Source organism: Pyrus communis, chromosome 8, assembly GCF_963583255.1.
Source record: "Pyrus communis chromosome 8, drPyrComm1.1, whole genome shotgun sequence".
Classification (NCBI taxonomy): domain Eukaryota; kingdom Viridiplantae; phylum Streptophyta; class Magnoliopsida; order Rosales; family Rosaceae; genus Pyrus; species Pyrus communis.
Window position 1 is genome coordinate 3,794,827 of NC_084810.1, and position 9,619 is coordinate 3,804,445.

A 9,619-nucleotide genomic window follows, 5' to 3' on the forward strand; every position below is an offset into this window, starting at 1 on the left:
CATTTATCTGTAGTTTATGTAGAGTCGTATCAGTCTATACAGTTTTTTTTTTGTTTTTTGTTTTTTGTTTCATTTGAATAGCAACCCCTTAAAGGTAATTGACTATAATTGTCTTTACTGAACAAATAAGCATAGAAAAGCAATGTACTAGTTGTGGACATAACTGTTGGGGTTTAAAAATGCTTCACTATTCTAGAGATGTTTATCTCACAAAGAAAAATGTAACGCAGCGGAATTGATAGGCAAGAGAAAGAAAGAATTCTCAAAGTATTACACAAGGTTTTTATTCACTCACAAACTTAGTACAAAAGGAAACACTCAAACACTCTTAGAAGCTTTGTTGCTTCTTCTTACTTTTTACTTGACACTCTCACTTCTTGCTACTTGCTCTCTTGGTTGTTCCAAATGGTGTGGATGCCTTCTCCTTTTATAGGCATGGATGGAACCTTGGAGAAGCATGAAAACATCATGCTAGAGATATCTAGATAATTCCACTACCTTCCTAAGCTAGAATTATCTACACTAATCTTGTATGTTGGTGGAATCCTCACCATTCTTCTAGACTCTTCCACCAACTTGAACTTTGCTAGAATTCTCTAGCATGTGCATGGATCTTTCTTTGTGTATGGGCCGGATCAATTATCTTTGGGCCAAGACAAGATTACAATTCAACATCCCCCCTTAATCTTGTCTTGTGACGCCAATTGAGTTTCTTAGTCTGACAAAGTCTTCTTGTTTGAGTGGCTTGGTGAATATGTCGGCAACTTGGTCTTGAGACTTCACGTATTCCACTTGCACATCCTTTCTTGCAATGCACTCTCTTAAGAAATGATAACGGGTATCTATGTGTTTGCTCCTGTCATGGAATACTGGATTCTTTGCTAGAGCTATTGCAGACTTGTTGTCGACATAGATCTTTGTTGGCTCTTCTTGTCGCATTCTTAATTCTTTCAGCAAGTTTCTCAGCCAGATTGCATGGCAGACACATGAAGTAGCAGCTACATATTCAGCTTCACAGGTAGAGAGAGTGACAATCGGTTGCTTCTTCGACATCCATGTGAATGCAGTGTCTCCCATGAAGAACACAAATCCAGTAGTGCTTTTTCTATCGTCGAAATCTCCTGCCCAATCACTGTCGCTATATCCAACAAGTTTGTAGTTATCAGAACTTGAATAAAACAAGCCAAAGTTAACAGTACCTTTGAGGTATCGAAGAATTCTTTTGGCCGTTTTCAAATGTGTAGTTGTGGGATTCTCCATGTGGCGACTGATTAATCCGACAGCATAGAGAATATCTGGTCTTGTGCAAGTTAAGTAGCGCAAGCTTCCAACTAGGCTTTTGAAAAATGTTGGATCTACGCTTTCTCCTTTGTCATACTTGGTTAGTTTGACTCTGCACTCCATTGGCGTGCTCACGGGCTTGCAGTCGTCCATTTTGAACTTTTTCAGTATCTCCTTTGTGTAGCTTTCTTGGGAGATGAAAATTCCTTCTTCGTTCTGCTTGACTTCAATGCCTAGGTAATATGCCATCAACCCGATGTCGGTCATCTCAAATTCTTTGGTCATCACTCTCTTGAACTCTTCAAACATGCTTGGATTACTCCCGGTGAAGATTAGATCATCCACATATAAGCACACAATCAAAATATCTCCATCTTTGACTTTGACGTAGAGAGCATGTTCATGAGGGCACTTGATGAAGTTGTTTTCCTGAAAGTACTTGTCGATGCGACTATTCCATGCTCGTGGCGCTTGTTTTAACCCATAGAGGGCTTTCTTCAGCTTCAGAACTTTGTCTTCATGCCCTTTGATCTCATAGCCTGACGGTTGCTGAATGTAGACTTCTTCTTCAAGGACTCCATTTAGGAAGGCGGACTTCACATCCATTTGTTGAATCTTCCAACTGTTTTGAGCTGCCAAAGAAATTAGTAATCGTATAGTTTCCAATCGAGCAACGGGTGCGAATACCTCATCATAGTCGATTCCGGCTCTTTGACTATAGCCTTTCGCCACTAGTCTTGCCTTGTATCTTTCGACCTCTCTATTGGCATTTTTCTTTGTCTTGTACACCCACTTGACTCCGATGGCTTTGTGTCCTTTCGGAAGAACAGTGAGTTCCCATGTATCATTTTTCTGGATTGCTTCAATTTCTTCATCCATTGCTTTCCTCCACTTAGTATCTTGCACTGCTTCTTGGAAGTCGACTGGTTCACAATCAGCAAAGAGACAGAAAAGTGTAGGATTATCAAGTCTTTCAGCTACCTCATAAAGATCTCGTATACTTCTTGTGCGTGGTACTTCTCTTTCATTTAGACTCCCACTTGACAATGCTGATGCTGATGAATTACCATGATTGGTTGATGTTGGTGAAGTAGGTGAAGTAGTGGATTCTTGTTGAACCTCTCTTGCTTGCTCCATCATCCCTTGTTCATTCTCTTCTTCAAATTGAGGAAAGAAGTGAAGATCACCTGCATGTGGGCCAAAATCCCATTCTCCTTCTTCATCGAACATCACGTCTCGACTGATCACCGTCTTCCCATTGTTTGGATTATACAGCTTATAGCCTTTTGAATTGGTGTCATAGCCGATGAAGATGAACTTCTCACTTTTGTCGTCGAGTTTGGTTCTCCTCTCGTCTGGTACGTGTACATGGGCTATGCTTCCAAAAACTCTTAGATGAGAAATACCTGGTTTTCTTCCACTCCATGCTTCTTGCGGAGTTTTTCCCCACACACTCCTTGTTGGAGACCGATTGGATAGGTAGACAGCACATGCTACAGCTTCTGCCCACAATTCCTTAGGCAATTTCTTGCTTTTGAGCATGCTTCGAGCCATGTCGAGGATGGTTGGATTTTTTCTTTCCGCCACTCCATTTTGTTGAGGGGATCTTGGAACTGTCAAAGGTCGACGGATTCCATTTGCTTCACAAAACTCTTGAAATTCCTTCGAAGTGAATTCTCCTCCTCGATCAGATCTCATGGCTTTGATCTTGCAACCACTCTCATTTTCTACAGCGACTTTGAACTTCTTGAATGCTCCAAAGACTTCTGATTTCTGCTTCAAGAAATACACCCAGGTTTTTCTTGAAAAATCATCAATGAAGAGAAGGAAATAATTATTTTTACCCAAAGAGCTTGGTTTTATTGGACCGCACACATCGGTGTGAATGAGCTCGAGTGGCTTCTGGGCTCTTGTGGTCGACTCCTTTGGAAAGCTTTTCCTGAACTGTTTCCCAAGTAAACATCCTTCACAAACTTGATCAGGGTGGCTAATGCACGGTAAGCCTCGCACCATCTCCTTCTTAGATAATAACTCCAATCCCCCAAAGTTAAGATGCCCAAAACGAAGATGCCAAAGCCAAGATATGTCTTTGTAACATATCTTGAGACACTTTGCAACATCGTTTTGAATGTTCATGGGAAACATTCTATTTTTTGACATTTTCGCCTTGGCAAGTAATCTTCCTTTGTCATCTCTAAGAAAAAGGATATAATTTTTCATATGAAAATCATAACCTTTTTCTAAGAGTTGACCCAAACTCAAAATGTTGCTTTTCATATTGGGCACGTAGTAGACATTTGAAATTAATTGGTGACCGCCATTTTCCAAGGGAATAAGGATGTTACCTTTTCCTTTTACGGGTATTTTGGATTCATCTCCAAAAGAAACGTTGCCACTCACTGATTCATTGAGCTCTACGAAGATGCTTCTTCTTCCGCACATGTGGTTGCTGGCGCCGGTGTCAAGGTACCATGTATAGTCTTGGTCTCCATCATTATTCTTGCATGCTAGTAGCACAATACCATTCTCTTCTTTCTCTTCTTTCACATAATTGACCTTCTCATCAAGTCTGTTGTTTGGAGCTCTACATTCCCAAGCATAATGCCCAAACTTTTGACAATTATAGCATTGAACTTGAGATTTTTCATACCTTGAGTTTGAGCGTCCTCTTCCGCGACCTTTTGTTGAGCTTTCTCCTCTTTCGTAGTTGCTATGGTTGTTTAAGTTCCAACCACATCCACGCCCATGTCCACGTCCGCGACCTCGACCACGACTTCTTCCGTATCGGCTTCTCTCGTTGTCGAAGCTTTCTTCTTTCTTCTTTGGCTGAACATGCGTCTTAAGGAGCTGCTCATCATTCCCTTGCCTCTTCTTATGTTTCTCTTCATATGCTTGTAGCGAACCCATTAATTGCTCTATACTAATTTCTTCCAAGTTTTTAGTTTCTTCAATCGTCACGACAATGTGCTCGAACTTGGGGTCCAACGAGCGTAGTATCTTCTCCATAATTCTAACATCTTCTAACTTTTCTCCGTTTCTTTTTAATTGATTGGAAACGGCTAAGACTCTTGAGAAATAATCAGAGATTGATTCAGACCCTTTCATTTGTAGAGATTCGAACTCACCTCTTAATACTTGAAGACGAACCTTTTTCACTTGTTCGGCTCCTTTGTAAGAGGTTTGAAGCTTCTCCCATGCTTGCTTGGCAGAGGTTGCACTCGAGACCTTCTCAAAGCCATTGTCATCTAATGCTTGGTAGATGAGGTAGAGAGCCTTCTTGTCTCTCTTTCTTGAATCTTTCAAACTCTCCTTCTGGGGTTGAGACAGAGTAGCTTCATCTTCTGGCTCAGTGTAGCCTTTCTCCACAACTTCCCAGACATCGTGTGCACCCAAAAGGGCCTTCATTTTGATACTCCAATTATCGAAGTTGTTGCTGTCGAGCACTGGAACTTGGAAGGCTGCCATAGCATTGCTAGCCATAGCTCTGGTACCACTTTGTTGGGGTTTAAAAATGCTTCACTATTCTAGAGATGTTTATCTCACAAAGAAAAATGTAACGCAGCGGAATTGATAGGCAAGAGAAAGAAAGAATTCTCAAAGTATTACACAAGGTTTTTATTCACTCACAAACTTAGTACAAAAGGAAACACTCAAACACTCTTAGAAGCTTTGTTGCTTCTTCTTACTTCTTACTTGACACTCTCACTTCTTGCTACTTGCTCTCTTGGTTGTTCCAAATGGTGTGGATGCCTTCTCCTTTTATAGGCATGGATGAAACCTTGGAGAAGCATGAAAACATCATGCTAGAGATATCTAGATAATTCCACTACCTTCCTAAGCTAGAATTATCTACACTAATCTTGTATGTTGGTGGAATCCTCACCATTCTTCTAGACTCTTCCACCAACTTGAACTTTGCTAGAATTCTCTAGCATGTGCATGGATCTTTCTTTGTGTATGGGCCGGATCAATTATCTTTGGGCCAAGACAAGATTACAATTCAACAATAACCACATGGGCATCATCATGTATGTAGTGGTAATCCAGAAATTGGTACTGGTAATCTAGGAATTGGTGTTGGCCACCATGGGAGCACATATGGGAAGAATGCGAAACCTTCTTGAGACTCTGCATCTATCTTTGTCCACTTTTCTGTGCGAGTGTTGCACATGAACATGCCGTCAGGTCCCTTTGTGTACATGATCGATCTCCTCATTATTTGGGTCGAAACCTAGCACACCAAACTCATTGTCGTCGTCCAGAACTGGAACTGTTTCTTCGTCTACTGAATATATCCTCACGTCTTTCAAACTGTACCGCTTGTTGTTAGCTGTTGCTGTCTCATCTTCGTCTCCTTCTTTTAAGTCCCAAACATATACACATCCACCGACATAGTCGCACATCTGTAGGCACCCTCCATGCTCGCCATAGCATTCAAGTATTGGTCCTACTGGATCATATTTTCTCAAAAATTGGTCATCAAGGTGAACGAAATGAAATTCATACTGTTGTTTATTGTTGTCGTCCATCATGAATGGATCCAACCCAATGAGATTGTTCTCACAATCTTCGTCTAGGCAATCACCCATCCAGTATAGCATTCGATTGTAAGTATAACTAATCTCACAATGGCTAGAAAATATAAACACAAAGGCTTGTGGGGACGATACAATTGACTTTCTCCATTCACCAGTTTCGGAAGAGAATATCTCCACGCTGAATTCGGAGGAAAATGTCTTCCCTGGAACAAGAATTAATCTCCCAATCCTGCACCTATAGTTAGCATTGATAATGATCTCTTTTTTGTCGCTGTCGTCTTCATCATAGTAGGGAGTATCACAGATGAATCCAACTGCTACATTTTGTTTAACGCAATTAGGGGTGGGAGGAAGAGCAACCCATTGCCTGGTGTATGGATTGCAGATGTAGTAATCGCGTTGATAATTCAAGCTTGCACAACACAAAACTAGGTCATTATACGCCCCTACCACAATCGGCTCTTCCTTCAAATAGTGGAAACTCATGAGCCTTTTGAACAACGGAGTCAGCGGCTTGGACAACCCCGATGATACTCTAGTAAGAAATTCATTGGCTTTCCAACTTATCAGATCCTCCAAAGCACTTAGCGAAATAAGGATTGGAGATGAGAGTACACCAACTCTTGGACACACATTTGCTTTGGAAAACAAATTTCTTACTAGGAACCCGACAGAGGATTTCAACCAATACAGCCAGAGGAAGATCATCGATACTGATAGAATGGTTCATTAATTTTGATCTTTTTAAGTGATGGATAAAATCAGGGGCGGGTGCTGCTCCATGGGACGATAGGGATATTCCGCTGTAGCTTCTTTTGATTGCAGTTTTCAGGGCGCTCGGTTTAGACCTAGAAAACCAAAACCAACTGATACGGAGGTATAAATTAGGTTACCATCTCTACTTTTTCTACTCAAAATCTTATTATTTTTCAATTTTTGATCAAGATCCTTGGTTTTAATAAACGTCATTAATTGTTTAAAAAATAAATTATTTACCTGTCAAGATAATTGAAATTTATTTCCAAATATATTCATTTAGTGTTTGAAACGTTACATTTGATATATTTATATTTATGGCTAAATTTTATCATATATTTCTATTTCTGGTTTGCCATTTTTAATTTGCAACCTTCTTTTTTAAGTTGTATCATCTTTTCTTTTAAATTTTAAATTGTACCCATATATTAATTTCTTTTTGTCCATTATTTTTTTTAACTTTTATTTGTACTCATAATTTTTTTTTAACCTTTTATATGGACCCATAATTTATTTATACTGTACCTGTGGATGCAAATTTCTTCCTCTTTGATCTTGGATGAAATTGCACCTACAAAACAAATAACACATTTAGTCAAGGCCAAGAGCCTCACGCGCCCATGATGAATTTGGGGGGGGGGGGGGGGGGCTTTGGCCGAAGAACCTCCGATGCCAAAGTTAGAATTTTGAGAGAAAAGTGTTTTGGGAATTTTTGAGTGTTTAGCAAGAGTCAAGACTTAGGTTTTTAGAGGAAATGAGGTTGAATATATAGTGCATGGCCGGCCCCTTTGGGAGAGAAGGTGACCGGCCTCTTGGGAGTTTTTTGGGTGTAATTGGTAGTTTAATTGACAATTAATAGATGAGTTTTTTGGGTGTAATTGGTAGTTTAATTGACAATTAATAGATTAATTAGGTAATAAATCTATTAATTGACCAATTAACATAATTTTAAATGGAATTTTTTTGGGGGGTTACCTTGTGGAGAAGATATGATGAGGATAGATGAAATAGGTTTGAAAATAAATACCTATTTGGGCATTTTTTGACTTGATTGAAGAATGATTGTCCATTGCTCGCGCGTAGGAATTCTGATGTGCTTTGAGGGTAATTTTGTCATTTTCACCCAAAGATCCACGTGTCGCCTCTTGATTATTTTTGGCTCCACAAATCCCCCCACACCTGTTGAGCTGCTTGTAGAAAAGGGCAACATGTATAGAGATTTTCTTTCTTTAGAAACCTTAAAACTGCTTCCTTTTTTTGATGTTGATTCCCTCTTTAATAGGAAATTAGATCCTTCTAGAAAAGGGAAATAAATTTCTCTCAAAGCTTATTTAAGTCCACCTTAAGTGGGTTATTAAATCAACTTTGGAGAGCGATTTATTCTACCCTACAAGAGAGAAAGAGCTTAGAGGATATTTGTTCCCCCTTCTCTAGCAATCTTCTACATCTTGCTAGTGCAAAGGATCGTTTTCATTGATTTCTTCGTCTTCTCCGCGCCGCACCGAGGTAAGAAAAATTAATTTTCCTTGTCTTCTTCTTAGATAGTGCTGTCGCGGGGCAATTGTCGGGATGGTGCGGCATGTCGGCTGGTAGGGGCCATGAGTTGGCTCGGCATGGGGCGATGAGGTGTTGTGGCAGGGACCACTGCTTGAGCTACTCAGCTTGGCTAGAGCCAAGGGCAGCTTGTGTTGCTGGGGTTGTGGATTGAAGCGTTGAGGCAGTGTTAGGCGAGCCGCATGACTTATGTCCTTTGGGCTCTTGGACCTGATGGGGGCCAGGTCGGTGATTGAGAGAGATGAGGAGGTCGATGGCCTCATGGGCTGCTGGAATACTGGGCATGCAAGCCTCTTGCCTGTTGGTCTGGGAGAAAAAATGAGGAAAAAGCCAGTATGGGTTGAGTTCCCCTACTGAGTACTGTGAATAACGTTGGCTGCTTAATTCTTTTTGTCAGAAGAAATGTAGGTTGCTCCTGAGAGAAGGTAAAGAGGATCAAGGTAGATACTTTGGCTCATTTGATCGTTGTCGTGCAGCCTACTGTGAATGAAGGTGGAAATAAGAGATCTTCCCTGTCTGCTCAAGAGATGCTAGTTAAGAAAAAAACTGAAGACTTCATCCGCTGCTTGTGAGGGTCCACCTGCTGTCGAGAGGTCTGTGATTGACATGATTTCTTCCAATGGGAAGAAAAATAAGGCTGCTAGATCTGAGCCTGTGGTGCCTGCTATGTCGAGAATGGCTAATTCGATTGCTGATAACATTGCTCAGTGTAGAGGTCTTGTCATGCCCCTAGTGTCGAAGTCTGTGCCAAGACATCCGTCAGGAGCTAAGTCCGGTTCTTCTTAGGAAAAACTTGCTATTATGAAGAGCGATAAAGTGGACTTTGCTGCTAAAGTGGCGCTAAGGCCCACTCCCTCTGCTGCTGAAACTGATTCGCCTGCTGGGAAGAAGGAGACTGCTTGCGTGGGCAGCTGTGAAAAATCCACTAAGCCTACTTCTAGGAAGGTTACTGAGATCTGTGTGCTCTTGAAACTAGATCTACTTGAAGACATGGACGTTTGTGCCAAGTTTATTGATGGCGTTATAAAGGTTTTTTTGCCCAAGTTCCTTTGTGAAGCATACGACCCAATATAGAAGGACTGATCTGCTTGCTATGATGCATATATAGCAAGGCTGCCAAGGATGTAGTGAAGACTATGGTAGCTGAAGCTTATTCCTCGGCCAAGGAGATTAAGAGGTTGGATTTTGAGCTCGTTGTTTTGAAGGGGTCTAATATTTTTGCCCCCATTTCTCTGCAGCTTGAGATCACTCACCAAGAGATTGTTGACTTGAAGACTAGGCTTGACGCGATCCAAGTTAAGTATGAAAGTGCAGAAAAGGAGATTGGATGTTACATACCTCAGATTTAAGATCTTGAGTTTATAGTTTCTGAGCTTCGTTTTGCTGCTTATGCAAAGGATGAAGAGTTGATTGTTGTTTATAATCAAGTGATCCACTTCAAGAGAATCGTCGATAAGCTTGAACCCCAAGTGTTGGAACTTCAAGGTGTA